This window comes from Nelumbo nucifera, chromosome 1, assembly GCF_055504915.1.
Source record: "Nelumbo nucifera cultivar China Antique chromosome 1, China Antique-T2T, whole genome shotgun sequence".
NCBI lineage: Eukaryota > Viridiplantae > Streptophyta > Magnoliopsida > Proteales > Nelumbonaceae > Nelumbo > Nelumbo nucifera.
In genome coordinates, this window is record NC_142649.1 from 167906343 (window position 1) to 167922210 (window position 15868).

At 45.7% G+C, this 15868-nt stretch overlaps 1 long non-coding RNA gene across 1 annotated transcript; it reads right to left on the reverse strand.

The window, feature by feature from the left end:
- Positions 1 to 2869: 2869 nt before the first annotated feature.
- Positions 2870 to 4694, reverse strand: LOC104596604 (uncharacterized). The gene is made up of 2 exons (XR_016080590.1): positions 3947 to 4694; positions 2870 to 3311 (listed from the first exon to the last, which is right to left on the reverse strand). It is a non-coding gene; the product is annotated as an uncharacterized LOC104596604 (long non-coding RNA).
- Positions 4695 to 15868: the final 11174 nt, after the last annotated feature.

A 15868-nucleotide genomic window follows, 5' to 3' on the forward strand; every position in this document is an offset into this window, starting at 1 on the left:
TAATGTGCTAAAATTTGATGGGTAATGGAGTAAATGCATACCTTTCTATTGGTGGCCTGGTTACTCACATTAAATCATCACCGGGAGATGTTCCCAGTACACGATAGGGATGTGCTGTGGGACTTTGTGGGGGGCACTCTTGTGGGGGGATGATTTGAACTCTACGTGGTAGAGCATCGGGCCCACCATCAATCTTACATGTTGATTAGTAGGTATGTGGGGCAGTAGTGCCCCTAGGTGGTGGTGTTCTAGTCGATGCCACTTATTCTCTTGTTGCAATGCCCTTGCCACCAAGCTATCATACCCCAAAGTTATTAGGGTGATCTTATTGTCATGAATTCACATATGCACCCCACAGTGTGCCCCAAGAACGTTTCATAGCATATCCCAACGTATACTGGGAACATCTTCCAATGATAAAAATAGGATATTTTCAGTGCATACTGAGATGTGCATATGGGGCATTTTTAAGACAAGCTCTGTGGGACGTAGATGTGAACTCTATTGGCATAGCACTTGAGGAAATTATCAGACCGAGGTGAAGGAGGAGGTTCTGAAACTAAGGTACTTATTGACACGTGCAAATCAAGGATTGCTGCCATGTGTCCGGTCCCAATTGTTAATCAGTTCTAGCCATATCAAATACTATTGCCGATGAAATTGTTCCACTTAAGTTGATTGCACCTTATAATTAGCAAAAGAAAAAAACAAGTCCTTGTATCTCCCTAGAATCAGCTACATATATATAACTAAGGTGCCATTTGATTGCACTTTTTAGATGTCTGAATCTAAAAAGTTTGCTTTTCAGACACCTTGCTTTGTTTGTTATTACCTCTTATTTTTTTTTATGAATGTTTGTTATTACCTCTTATTACAGATCTGAAATTGGATTTCATATCTTAATTTCTTAGAGGTGGATAAGCTGCTTAATGTGCTTAGACCTAATTCAGAGGTGCATAAAAGACATAAATACCCTTAAAGAAATTTTAATATTACATATTTTGTCCTTTCATGTAAGTCCAATCGAACACTCACTGTGAACTGAACAAGCTCCACTGCCACCACCGCTGCTGAAGCTCCACAACCACCACCGCCGCTGCACTCTCTCCAGTGGCGATGGTTCTTCTCTCTCGCTCTCGCTCTCTCTCCGCCCTGTCTTCCGCCACCGCAGCCGCAACGGTGGTTCTTCTCTCGTTCTCTCAATCTCTCTTTCTCCGCCCTATCTTCTGCCACCGCCACGGCGGTTCTCTCACTCTCTCGATCTCTCTCCCCGCCCTGTCTTCTGCCACTGCCACGGCGGTTCTCTCTCTTTCTCTCTCTCTCTCTGCCTTGTCTTCCGCCACTACCGCTACAAGTTGCAACGGCAGCTCTCTCTCTCTCTCCCCTTGTCTTCTTGCCCTCGCTCTCTCTCCCTCCCTCCCTCTCGTCTTCCCACCATCGCCATTGCCGCTGCAACTTGCAGCGACAACTCTCTCCCCCTATTTTCTCTCTCGCTCTCTCTCTCTCTCTCTTCCACCGCAATTTTTTATTAATTATTAATTATTTTATTATTTTTATTAAACATTAATTAATTATTATTAAATTTACTTGTGTTATTTATTAAATATTTTTATTAACTAATAATTTTTTATTATTTTATTAAATTTTAAAAATTATTTTAAATTTTATTTGTATAAATTATAAATTATAAATTATTTTAATATTTTTATAGTCATTAATTATTTTTAAATTTTAATTGTTTCATTTATTAATTAATAATTTATTATTTGTATTATTTCAATATTATTTATTATTTTTTATGAGATAATGTAAATCAAACTCAACATTTTCAAATAATATGTTCTAGGGGTAAAATAATAAAATCAATAAATTTCAAATGGTAAAGGGTTGATTCAACACAAACAAACTTATGGATTCAAATCCTTTAAAAAGTAGAAAAGCAATTATGTCTCTTTTCAGATTTCAAACACTTTTAATATCTTTTTAACTTTTTAGATTTATTAAACACCACCTAACTTTTAGGTTAAGGGTCACATCTAAATTTCAGGCCAAGGCAATATTAAGTTGAGAAAGAAGTCCTTTAGAAATTTCACAAAAATTACTAAGGACTTTACCTCAATTTTCTTTTGCCTCTCTTATTCTCTATCAAACCAAACATAACCTTGGATTTTTACTTGGTCATAATGTTTAACACTTGAATTACTAGAATGGGAGGAGTCGGACAGATAAGACTTTCAATAAGGTTTAGGAAGCTAGAAAGGATTTAAACCTTCCAATATACAGGTCCTGTTAGGCATATTTCTCTCTTAGTACTCGTTATAACTTCCAAAGAATACTAGAGCTTAAACACCAATAACAGAAGTGATATCTATCTATACCTGCTGGTCATAAAATTTAATCCAAATACTAATATATGATTGATGATTAACGGCACACACATACATAGCTCCACTAATAATATATAATATAAATATTTGTCTTGATTTTAGTATAGATTATAAAAATTAAATTTAATAATAAAATGTAAACTTATATCTTTTATATCTTTACTTTTTATATGAAGAGGTGCTGCCCTTATACATTATTTTTTTGCCTCGATTTTTATGTAGATCATAAAACTTAATTCAAATGCATATATCATGTGGTTATTAATTCACACGATGTGTAGCCCTACTCTAGACAATCAAAACGATAGCATCCATGTGACACGATGCAGTCTGGGACCCAAATAAATTGCCACGTGTACTTCCTTTAAAGGATCAGGTCATTCCAGCATTACAGTTAACAGAACAGCTGCGGTTGTAAGCTAGCATGACCAATAAGCTAGTCATGTAATCTTGCATTTTGGGCATGTTATGCAACACTTGTATTGAGTTGTGGAAATGAATCACCAAACTCACTAATCATCCTGGAAGAAAGTAACAGCGAAGGGAAAGTAAAGACAAAAGAGCCACAAAAGCTTTACATGAACAAAAATGGCGACAGAAAAATAAAGCTTAAAAGTAATGTTACAATATGTATATCGTCAGGACTGAACATGGGTCCGACAGTAGGGGCAATGTGAATGAGTAGTAAGCCATGGGATAAGGCAGTCCGAGTGATATCTATGGGAGCAGGGCAGATTCATCACTTGTTGCTGATTCTGAAACCCATCTAAACAAACAGCACACACATCTCCCTCCGAATTCCTTCGCCCGAGCTTTGGAAGCCACAGTTTCTCTAGCTTTGTCACACCCATCAGAGACTGCGACTCTTTGGCACGAACCGGTTGGTTGGAGCTTCTACCTTCATTGGGTTTTTGTTTAGACGATCTGATATTGGCAGGGAGAAGCATTAGTGTATAGAACTGGTAATGCTTAATAACTCATCCAACCATGCTGATTTCCTCGGAGGAAACTCTCTTGGTTTGGACGCTTGTCGACATATAAGATTTTTAATTTATCATCAAATATCAATCAAATCCGGATAATAAATCAAACTGAAATCTAGTTATTATATCTGATACATCTGATCCATTTCCAAATTGCAACTCTACAGGGAATAACCCTGACACAGGCGGAAGCAAGCACTGTCAGATTTCAATTTTATTCTAGGAGAACACCGAGGCGGCACGGGCATGACGCGATGCATTCATCCCGATCCGACAGCTAAGGGTGTGGAACCCTCATCGGACAATCCGGCCTCAACGGCGGAGATGCGTGCGTGGCGTGGCGCCAGTGCTCCTTTTATTTTTCAAAGAGAAGAGGAAATAAGTGAAAAAAGGAATTTATAGTGTCATCTGTCATGATTTTGGGTCCAACACAGGATAACATCGGACGGTAGCTCGGATCCACCTCCGATGACAATTGACAGCAGAAGTTCAGCAAAGCGGTCATCACTGTAGATATGGAAAAGGAATGAAAAGGGAAGGGCAAAATGAAGAAGGGGGAGAGAGAGAGAGGAAAACCTGGAACGGAGGCGGCCGAGGCCGAGCTTCTCCTCGAGTCTTCTGCGGGCCTTGAGAGCTGCTTCGTCCAAATCGGAGGGCGATGAAGGTTGAAGGCGATCTCTTAGGAGAGAGGGGTGATCTCGAGAATTAGAGTCGTTGTATTGATGATGGTGATATACCCTTCGCCTTCTGGCCAATTCCACCCCTGGAAGCATTCCTGCCATACCTAATATCTCTACTCTCCCGGCCGACTTTCTCCTTGCTATCCTGCGTACTCTGAGTTATTCCTTAGCTTCTCTCAGGCTCAGACTACGGACCTCTCTGTCTCTCTCCCTCTCACCAGAATTCACACGTAATATATATAGTCGAAGACAATAATTTAAGTCTGCTTTAGTCCTGGTGAAGCAAGGCAGAAGCTCCCTTTAGTATCCGGGACCAAAACAAAAGTTGGGTTAACCTCCGAGCGAGCTCCCAGTTCTACCCCCCTATACTGAACAAATTTGCAGTTACACCTCTCTTTTTTTTTTTTGAGAATCATTTTTTAAAATTTCTATAATTATGAATTATGAGCAAAAAAATATATCATTATCATTTTTCATGGGCGCGCGGCTCCAATCCAACTGTTTTTATTATCGAAAAAAATGAATTGTTTTCGTTTCCAACTTCCAATTAAACATGGTGGCCGTGGTCGCCTGGTGGTGGTGGTGGCATGTGGATGGGGATGATCGTGGATCGGGACGGGCATCCGGGCTTGCCCATGTTAATCCATGAAACAATGGTTTCTACAAATTAAAATTTTAATTTAATTCATATGTGTATATAACTTTCGGAGTGGGCCGAGCCCCGAAATTTGAGGGCTTATTGTCACTTAACATTTTTGATGTTGTAAAATGGGCCTTGAATTATTAGACAGCAAAGCATAATCTCGACCTCGAATACGTGCCCGTAATGGCAAGAGGAGTCCTAAGACTGATTCCATTCAGGTTACATAACATTAAAGCGGCAGCAGGAGTAGATGATGTTGGTAGTTGTTTTAATAATAATAATAATAATAATAATAATCTTTCTCTCTTTAGAGGAGGCAAATATGATAATCCAGTGGCAACTTCGTAATAACATGACAAATTGACGACGATCCGATGGGATATGACCATATGGAGAGGTACGTGTGGTAGTTGCAAAGAAGCTTCCTTCCGAAATCCGAGACTGAGAGTAAGTGCGCACGGCGCAGTTGCATTCAAAATATGGGAGGAAAATTTCGTAGAAGGTGGGGAGAAGAAAGGTGCGTTCCGCCGTTCCGTTCACTAATAAAAGTAAGTGGGTAAGGAGGTATTACCATAATTGGGTTGGGTAAGGATGTAAAAAGATAGTGGGTAACCTGCAGTTGCGCATCATTGGAGTGAACATTTTCAACTTTTTCAAGGTGGGTGATGTTGCGCCTGCCGGAGGATGATCTGGCTTTCAGTCAGACGACGAGTTAAGTAAATCTGTAAAATAAGATCAGAGAATCCGGGGTGGCTAGTTCGGCGAGGTCACTCCGATGCTTAAGTTAGTAAGCTGTTTGTAAGCTGAAATAGCTTTGAGAATGTAGAAAGCTAGAGAGCAGAGAAATCATGCGTACCTCATGCCATCGGGGTTGGAGCCTTTATATAGTTGAGTATTCGTGGGGCACACAAAAGAGTTTTGAGATATCTGGGATGTGGAGATGGAGTTCGCCCGCTTCCGAAGGAACAACATACAGGTAAGACTTATCTTGTTCCTCCTCCGATTCTGGCAGAGTGAGGATAAGTGCTTATCGTGATCCCAGCAGGGAGTTCATGACGAGTCCAAGTGGATTTGGCCCGAGGTCCAGGCGGCATGCCGGGCGAATCGCTGGTCGGACCTGTTCAGCCACCCGACTCAACCAGGAATAACCCAGGTCGCGTCTAGTCTACGCGCGGACGTCACGCGATCTATAAACTCTACGGACGTCAAAACACGCGATAAACCGATTTCAACCTCGGGGGTCACGCAGCCGGTTTTCCTAAGAGCCGTTGGATCACTTCAATCTCGACCGTTGATTCTCGGACACAACGGCTATAAATAGGGGGCCCAAGACTCATTTGCTTCGCCACAAATTCACTAGCCTTCGATCTGAGGTCGCGTTCAAGCTCCTTAGCTCGGTCTCTTCAGTTCGGTGTCTTCCTGGGGTCATCTTCCTTCAGTTCGGTCTCTCGTTGGTGAGTCTTCCCTAGCTCTCCTTTTCGATTCCGTGTCTTTTCCATGTCTAGCTTTAGTTTCGATAGTCTTTTAGATGGGAGCGGTGGATCCGTTGGGGCCGAGGTAGGTACCTCAGCTCAGGTCGTAGATCGCCATACTGAAGAAGCTACTTCGGGTTAAGTTGCAGTTTGCGATCCTCCTAAGGTGGAATCACCCCGGGAGGCACGAGAGGCTTCAGGTGATCTGGCGTCCACCTCGCATCAAGGTCGGTAGCCAGATAACTTTGGCCCGTCGACAATGACGGCGGACAGGCTCCTGTCCCTAGTAGCTCGGTATAGGCTTCTAAGCAACTTTCCTTGGGAGCACGGTCACGACGAGATCGTGATCTTCGAGGAGTAGCTCGTAACTGGTCTTCATCTTCCACTTCATCCCTTGATTGTCGAAGTCATAAAACTTTTTAACATTACCATAGATCAGCTGCACCCGAACTCCATTCGTAATGTAGTAGGAACCATCTCCCTCTTCCACGACTATAACCTTCCTCTTGACCTTGATATCTTTTCTTCCATTAACTCCTGTGTTTTGCCTGAACACAGGCGAACTTACTACCTCTCCCCTCGTCCGGGCTATAAACTCTTGCACGAGCTCCCAAATAAGGTCCTAACCTGGAAAAGGCGTTACTTCGTGGTTCGTAAAACTGAGGGGTGGCCTTTCTCGACCCACTGGAGGGCGGCCATCCAAGATCCCGGTGTCAGGTTGGACGTGAAGACAAGGGAAGCGCTCTAATCTTGGACGGAGCTCGGTCTCAAGGTCATGGACTACATGACCGAAAACAAGCTCGTGCAGGCCGGTCTAAGTCCTGGTAGGTCGTCACTTGTTGTGTTGTCTTTGTTTTATTTGGTGCTGTTTTTGATCGTTTGCTTTTGTTGTAGCAACCATGAAAATCCCTGCGACCGAACTCTTCGGTAGCATGAAGAAAGGAAAGAAGAAGCAAGCTTCCTAAGAGCTCGTATTGAGTCTCCGCAGGCTACCGTTGCAGAGCCCGAGCAACCCTTATCCACCGAGCAACCTCTCGTAATCGATCTGGTCGAGGAGGAATTCGGGAAGGTCTCCCCGCCCCGCACGCCCGTGGAGGCAACGTCTTCGGAGTCTGCCCATGCAGCTGCCGCTTATTTAGGTAGCGATGAAGCAGCTCAGAGCATTCTGATTCCGAAATATGGCCTTCTCAAGAGCCAAAGTGCAGTATACGCCGAGGAGGTTGCTAGCTGGGCCGAGCTGCCGGTCACTCAGCTCGGAGCACAAGCAGCTACCTATTGCATGGTGGTAAGTTTTCTGTCTTGACTTCTTCAATTTTGTATTTAACTTCTCTTGTACTAAATCTTGTTCTTTTCTCTTGGTAGGTGAACTCCGCTATACATGCCCTGACTTACCAGTCCGAGGTGCACCTAAAGCGAGTTCTTGCAGCTGAGTCTTCTTCTCGTGAGGCTCACGCCAAGCTAAATTTGGCCCACAATGAAGTTAACCAGTTAAAGAAGGATGTGCGGGCTAAAAAGGAGTTAATCACACTGCTAATGTCCAAGGAGGAGCTCGCGGGGCAAAAACCGGTGCTGAAGTGGGAGGTGGAGAATCTCGAGGCTCATGTAAAGGAGCGGACTAAGATACTCCTTCAAGCAGTGGAGGAGGCCAAGGTCAAGGCCATCGAAGAATACAAGACTTCAGTGGAGTACCAGAGGGAAATGATCGAGGTGGGAATGGAGAGCTACCGCAAAGTCTTCAAGCTTAGTAGGTGGCTGACCCGATGTGAATTCCCTCAGCTTGACCTTAGTGCTATTACTACTTCGAGGGTCACAGAGGAGATGGCTGCCAAAGCTGTTGAAGATCCGGACTCCGACGCGGAAAGTGACAACGAGCTGCTCGGTGACATCGAGGAGACCGGTGCTAATGAGTGTATGGACCCTCCTACTGAAGCCTCAGACAAGGGCGAAGAGCACTGAGATGAATAGAGGCTTATTATCTCCTATATTGTATACCCCGGGCCTCTGAGCTCGGTATATAGTGAATTCCTTCTTTTTTCCTCTTGTACTCGAAGTTTTATATCAATGAAATACACTTTTTGACTTATCTTTGTCCAAAAATGTTCCAAGTGTAAGTAATTCTCGAACTAACGAACTAAACCGAGTAGGAGTAGAAATGTGTAGGTTACCCCGAACTGTCGAGCTACCGAGCTAGACTATAAGTAGGGATAACCGAAATAAAATTTTTCCGTGTACGTTACCCCGAACTGCCGTGCTAACGTGCTAGACTAGGAGTAGGGGTAACTTCGCATAATGTATGTCGAGGTGAGCGGACATTGTAGGGGATATACTTGACCTGTCTGCGCACGGGCTACTTGCTTAGATGTCGGTTGTCCCTTAGAGCTAGTGGGTCCAACTTGTTATTATATGTCGAACTGGGCTAGATGTCGTACGGTTTATACCCGAACTGTCTATGCCTTAGGCATGATGGCTGATTTGCCTATGCTGAAGAGGCAACTAGGACTTGTCTGCCTATGCCAAAGAGGCGACTAGGATTTGTCTGCCCATGCCGAAGAGGTGATTGGGACTTGTTTGCCCATGCCGAAGAGGCGACTAGGACTTGCTTGCCTATGCCGAAGAGGCGACTAGGACTTGTCTGCCCATACCAAAGAGGCGACTGGGACTTGTTTGCCCATGCCGAAGAGGCGATTGGGACTTATTCGTAGTGTCGAGGTCATATGTCAACTCGACATTATGGCCCTTGGGCTTCTGGGAGTGACTCAAAGTCCTCTTCCCAGTTCGGTGATCACGAATAGTATCTTCTCAGGTTGCCGACGTTCCACGCTCGAGGTATTTGTTTCCCTTCCAAGGTCTTGAGTTCGTACGTACCTTCCCCAAATACCCGTCTTATTCGGTACGGACCTTCCCAGTTTGGTCCGAGCTTACCAACACCGGGCTCAGGTACCATAACCTTCGGAAGAACCAGGTCGCCAACACGGAAGTGTCGCTTCTTGACCAGGGCATTATAGTACTAAGCTACTTTCTGCTGGTAAGCTGCAATCCGGATGTATGCCAGGTCTCATACTTCTTTCACCAGGTCTAGGTTGGCACGGAGCTCATCATTGTTTGTCTCCTCTTCATAAGCCTTCAAGCGTAGCATAGGCACCTCGATCTCTACTGGGATCACCGCTTCCGTGCCGTAAGTGAGATTGAAGGGAGTCTCACCCGTGGCAGTCTTGATAGTGGTTCTGTAAGCCCATAACACACTGGGCAGTTTGTCTACCCATAGTCCTTTTGCTCAAGCTAAGCGGGCTTTCAGTCCACGGAGTATGGTTCTATTGGTGACTTCCGCTTGCCCGTTTGCCTGGGTGTGCCACCGAGGTGAACTTTTACTGTATTTCCATCTCGACACACCAATTCTGAAACTTAATGTCCTCGAATTGCTTTCCGTTGTCGAAGATGAGTACCCGAGGTAGCCCGAAGCGACAAACTATATTCCTCCAGAAGTTTTGTATGTTGCGGGCCATGATCATTGTTAGGGATTCCGCTTCCACCCACTTTGTAAAATAGTCCACTGCTATGACTAGAAATTTCCTCTATCTTGTTGCAGGCGGGAATGGGCCAAGTATGTCGATTCCCCATTGTGCGAAGGGCCATGGGCTGGTGAGGTATTTGAGGTCGACAACAGGTTGGTGGTGGATGTTGGCGTGCCTCTGACACTTGTCACACTTCTTGACAAGCTCGAAATGCGTTTGCCTTCATTGTGGGCCAGTAATAACCTTGTCGTAATGCCTTTTGGGCAAGAGCTCTACCCCCTAAGTGTCCGCCACACAAGCCTTCATGGGTATCGCGGAGAACTAGCTCAGCATCTGAGGGTCGCAAGCAGTGCAAGTAGGGGAGCGTGAAAGATCTCCTGTATAGCTATCTGTCTATGATGATGTACTTAGCCGACTGGTGCTCTATCCTTCGGGCCACATGCATTCTGTAGGGAGGGTCCCGTGAAGCAGGTAACTCACGAGTGGGTCGATCTAGCTCGGCTCTGCTCACTGAGTTCGATGGCTTATTTTGTCAATCTGCCAGACACCTCGGGCTTGAGCAGGATTTGTCTCAGAGGCTCGTTGGTGAGGACGACAACGATGTGGGCTTGGAAGTACGGACGAAGCTTCTGAGCTGCTTTGACGAGCGCGCATGCCAGCTTCTCGATCTCCGGATACCTTATTTCAACGTCCTGCAAAACCTTGCTAACATAGTAGATGGGTCATTGGACCCGATCTACCTCTTTTATCAGTACCGAATTGACCACTTCGTCACTCACGGAGAGGTACAATTTTAAAATATCCCCTTCCTCGGGTCGGGTCAAAACCGGGATACTAGCCAAGTACCTTTTTAGCTCGTCGAAGGCGAGCTGACACTCCGCGGTCCACTCGAAGTCTTTACTTTTCTTTATAGCCTTAAAGAAAGGCAAGCAACGATCTGCCGACTTAGACATAAAACGGCTCAGAGCGGCTATGTGACCATTCATCCTCTGAACCTCTTTTAGTTTGTGAGGTGGTCTCATATCTAAGATGGCCTTTATCTTTTTCGGGTTGGCTTCGATGCCACGTCGATTGACTATGTAGCCCAAGAATTTACCCGAGGTGACGCTGAAGACACATTTGTTGGGATTTAACTTCATGTTGTACTTTCGTAAAATTTCAAAAATATTATGCAAATCATTTAATAAAAATTTTGAAAAAGTGGGTCTTAACGACCATATCATCTACATAGCATTCAACTTTATTGCCGAATAACGGCTCAAAAATCCTGTTTACAAGTCTTTGAAAGGTTGCCTCGGCATTTTTTAGTCCGAAGGGCATAACCTTATAGCAATACAGTCCGATCTGGTTGTAACCCGATTATGCATCCAGAAAGCTTAGCAACTCATGCCCTGAGGTCACATCCACTAGGCAGTCGATCTTGGGCAGTGGGAAACAATCTTTTGGGCAGGCTCTATTAAGGTCGGTATAATCAACGTACATGCGCCATTTACCGTTGACCCTTTTTACTAGAACTGGGTTAGCTACCCAGCTCGGGTAATGGACCTCCCTAATGAAGTCTGCCGCTAAGAGCTTCCCGACCTCTTCATCGACTATCCTCCAGCGCTCCGGGGCGATGTTGCATTTTTTTTGTGTAATGGGCCTGACTAAGGGGTTAGTATTTAGTTTGTGAGTTAGAACTTTAAAATTTATTCCGGGCATTTTTGCCACGGACCATGCAAATACATCTAAATTCTGAAGTAAAAAACTTACCAGTTGAGAGCGAAGTGGTTCCTCAATCGAAACGCCGATCTGGAGGTCTTAGTTGGACCATTAGCTGAGATCGGGATGTGAACTGTCTCCTCTGTCGGTGTAGCTCACTCCTCGGCATACTCCGTAGGTCGCTCGAGATTGACGTAAGCCACTAGTTTGACTTTCCCCTTGAGGGCGGCTACGTAGCATTTGCGAGATTTGAGCTGATCTCCTCGCGCAACCCGTACTTCATAGTCCGTAGGGAACTTCATTGCCAGGTAGTAGGTGGCTACTACTGCACATAGGGTGTGCGTAATGGGTCGACCTACTATGGCGTTATAGGGAGATGGGGTTGCAACTACTAGAAATGTGTGCTCGAACCTCGCTATGTTTGGCCACATGCCTACCTCCACAGGTACTGAAACTCGCCCTAGGGGTTTGACTTCCTCGCCGATGAAGCCTACCAAGGGGTATCCGTTGGCTTAAGGTCTTTTTCCTAGAAATGAAGCTTGTCGAAGTCGTCCTTGATTAGTATGTTGGCCGAGCTACCTGAGTCAACTATGACGCGCTTGACTTCGAAATCGTTGAGCCTCAGCTTTATCACTAGGGCGTCATCATGGGGATACTGGATCCCACGCGCATCATCCTCCGTGAAGTAGATCGGCTCTTCAATTCTAGGTCACTTTGGCGGGTTCCGCTCCTCACTTTCTAATTCGCGAACTGAAGTTCGACCTATTGCCGAAGTGCAGCCCGCGGTGATGGACCCGCCAGATATCATATTGATTACTCCGTGAATCGGTCTCTCCTCGGGCAGTTGTCATGGCGGCTGCTCGTTCTGTTTGTTACTGGACTCGGGAGCATTTCTTCTCTGGTCCCCCTGCCGGTCTGCTTGGTTTCTTTCTTCTCTTTGTATAAAATTTTTGAGATATCCGCGACGGATGAGCTCTTCGATCTCGTCGCGGAGGTTCCTACAATTCTCTATACTTTGTTTGTGGTCTTTATGAAAGTGACAGTAAACGTTCCTATTCCTTATGGCAGGATCTCCCCTCAACCTAGGAGGCCACTTGACAAAGGAGGCATCTTTGATAGCCATAAGGATTTCTCCTTGCTTAGCGTTGAGGGGTGTGTAGTTCGTCCGGTCTACAGGTGGGGTTCTGGATTGCTGACCAGACTTGCGAGATTGCGAAGGAGATTGACTCCCAGACTTGTTTCCTTCCTTGGTCGGGGACTTACTCTTTCTTCTCTTATTCCCGTCATTACCTGTGTTGTCACCTTCTCTTTTTTTGTTCTCTGTTGGATTATCAGTCATCTGATTCATCTCTTCCTCAGTTCCAATGAACTGGTCGGCGAGCTTGAGGAATTCTGTGATATCTCTCGGCTTGTTGGCTACCACATGCCATTTGAATTCCCTATGAGTTATACTCTTCTGTGCTGCCATGAGTCTCACCGCTGGGTCTAGGTCGAGGATCTGCAGGCATGTGTTGCTTAAGCGCTTAATGTAGCTTCTGATGGACTCCCCTTCTCTCTGAACTACATTAAGAAGACTCTCTTGGGACCTGATTCATCTCTTCCTCAGTTCCAATGAACTGGTCGGCGAGCTTGAGGAATTCTGTGGTATCTTTCGGCTTGTTGGCTACCACATGCCATTTGAATTCCCTGTGAGTTATACCTTTCTTTGTTGCCATGAGTCTCACCGCTGGGTCTAGGTTGGGGATCTACATGCATGTGTCGTTTAAGCGCTTAATGTAGTTTCTGATGGACTCTCATTCTCTTTGAGCTACATTAAGAAGACTCTCTCGGGACCTCGGACACTTCTTGTTGGTGATGAAGTGCGAGGTGAACAACTCCACGAATTGCGCCCAACTCTTGATTGTTCCTGGCGCGAGGTTCCGATACCATGTGCGAGCTACTCCTTTGAATGTGGTGGAGAAAGCTACACACATGCAGGACTCATTAGTCTCAGCTAGGTGCATGTAGGACTGGAAGGAGTCCACGTGATCGTTAGGATCAAAAGATCTATCGTACTTGTCGAGGGGAGGCATCTTGAAGTCCTTTGGCATCGGGATCGCCAAGAGCTCAGGAGACAAAGGGGATGACCCGGAGAGTAGAAGGGTGGTCTTTGTTACTACCAAGCTCACCTCTTCTTTACCTTTAATTTGTTTCTGCTAGTTTGGTCTCGCGAGCTGGCTGTTTTGAGCTGGAGTTCGGCGTGCCTTGCGATGCCTTCGTTGCTGCTTTTTCATCGGCTCGACATTGGTGCTGCTAACCTCTGTATGGTTTGGTACTGCTCCGCTGCGAGGTAGTTCTTGGTTCCTTGGGTTTTGATGCTGACTGTCGTGGATAGAAGGGCCTTGCCTTGAGTTCACGGCCAGCACCCCGAACCGGTTACCTACGAGCGATCCACCTTCCTGATGCGAACGCTGAGGAAGAATAACTCTATTGGGATGTGTGTCTCCGGATCTGTTTCCGATATTGTCTTGTGAAGTGGGCAGAGTGATCTGTCTGTCTCTCCTGCCGCGAGGTGAGACTTGGCTACCAAGAGGAAGTGGGACCTGGGAAGTCTCCTCGCCTCGGTTGGGAGATCGAGTGTTTTGAACACGAGGTCGGTTCTGTTGAGTTGCTGGGTACCAGGGTGGAACCGACTGTTGGCTTTGCGGCAGTGGAGGGAACTGCTGTTGGTAGTACTAGTAAAACACTTGTTGCTGGTGTTGTTGGAACTGCTGGACTTGCTGCATTTGGACCTGAATGGCCCGCACACAGTGTACCAGGTCATCGAACTAGGACTGCCCGACTCCGAGGGGAACCACAGATGGTTCAGTGAAGGTTGCGCCCACGACTGGAGGGAGTGGGGACTTGTGTAGTGCTTTGTGGCACGATTAGTGTTGGGATCCTAACTGCAGTGAGCGGTATGGTGAACTGACCAATGCACACTGTTGGAAACTGAGGTTGCCTCCCCAAGACGTTCATTTCAGTGTTCTGTCCGGCGTAACTAGAAGATGCCATTGATTTCAGATGAGCTGTTGATTATGGAGAAGGCTTTTTGCAGCGTTTCCCACAGACGACGCCAATTAATGTTGCGCGATCTGACTGCTCCCTGCTGGAGGATGATCTGGCTTCTAGTTGGACGACGAGCTAGGTAAATCTGCAAAATAAGACCAGAGAACCTAGGGTGGCTAGCCTGGCGAGGTTGCTCTGATGCTTAAGTTAGAAAGCTGTTTGCGAGCTGAAATAGTTTTGAGAATGTAGAGAGCTAGAGAGCTAGAGAGCAAAGAAATCACGCGTACCTCATGCCATCGGGGTTGGAGCCTTTATATAGTTGAGTATCCGTGGGGCACACGAAAGAGTTCTGGGATATCCGGGATGTGGAGATGGAGTTCGCTCCGCTTCTGAAGGAACAACATACATGTAAGACTTATCTCGTTCCTCCTCCGATTCCAGTGGAGTGAGGATAAGTGCTTGTCGTGATCTCGGAAAGGTCGGAGTCTGTTAACTTATCGTGATCTCGAGGGATTCGGGAGTTGTTGGAGAGACCTCTGGAGTTGGTTATGCGGGAGTTGGTTACGTGTCGATTCGAGCTGTTGGTTTCGAATTGGTACTTCGGCCTTTTAGTTCCGAACTGGCTTGAATACCGAGGTGAGACTTGCATCGAGGTGGCTCTGCTCCAAGGTGATCCTTAAGCCGTGGCCTTTGTGCCGAGGTGACTGAATATGCGAGCTCCATTATTGCGAATTGAACTTGTCAAACTGAGTTGTCATCTTGGTCAGGTCGTGTCCACGTATCCCCTTTTTACTAGGTCGGGCCAAATTACCCTTCATCAGTGGGGTCATGGTTGGTCAGTGCAACAATATTAATAGCATCTCCTCTTGTCCAAGAGGTCCAAGGTTCAGATCAATGCAACCCCGATACGAATACGATGGAACTATGGAAGCAGTACGCTGGTGCTTTGAATCTTCCGCATGTCTTAATAGGTCTGGGCCTCTGGGGTCGAAGCTGTCTACCCCTGGGGGTAGAAATGGGTCAAAACCCCAATATACCCATATTTTGTGTATCGGCCGGCCCATATGGGTTAATACGTTGCAAACATAATCAGCCTTGGCTCTTGACATTAACCCGCATTTAAAAACAAATACTGTCAGTGTTGTTTATTTAAATTAAATTAATTTAGAGACAAGTGATTATACAAATTGCTCAATAAAAGGTCCCGTACGAAATGGAAACTAGAGGTGGACCTTTATATAATGGACAAGAGTCTTGAGTTTGGGCCTGGTATATGGGCTTCACGAGGTAACTCAGCTAGGCCCAGGCAGCGAAAGCAGAATGCAGCGTCAACACTCTCACTTATATTGTGAATTGTGATTTATGAACATGAGGCATCGCAACAGCCAACAGACCCTGAATGGAATGCATGGTATTTGGTGTCTCATACTCCGTGTGCTAAAAAAGTAACAACTTTGGGAGAG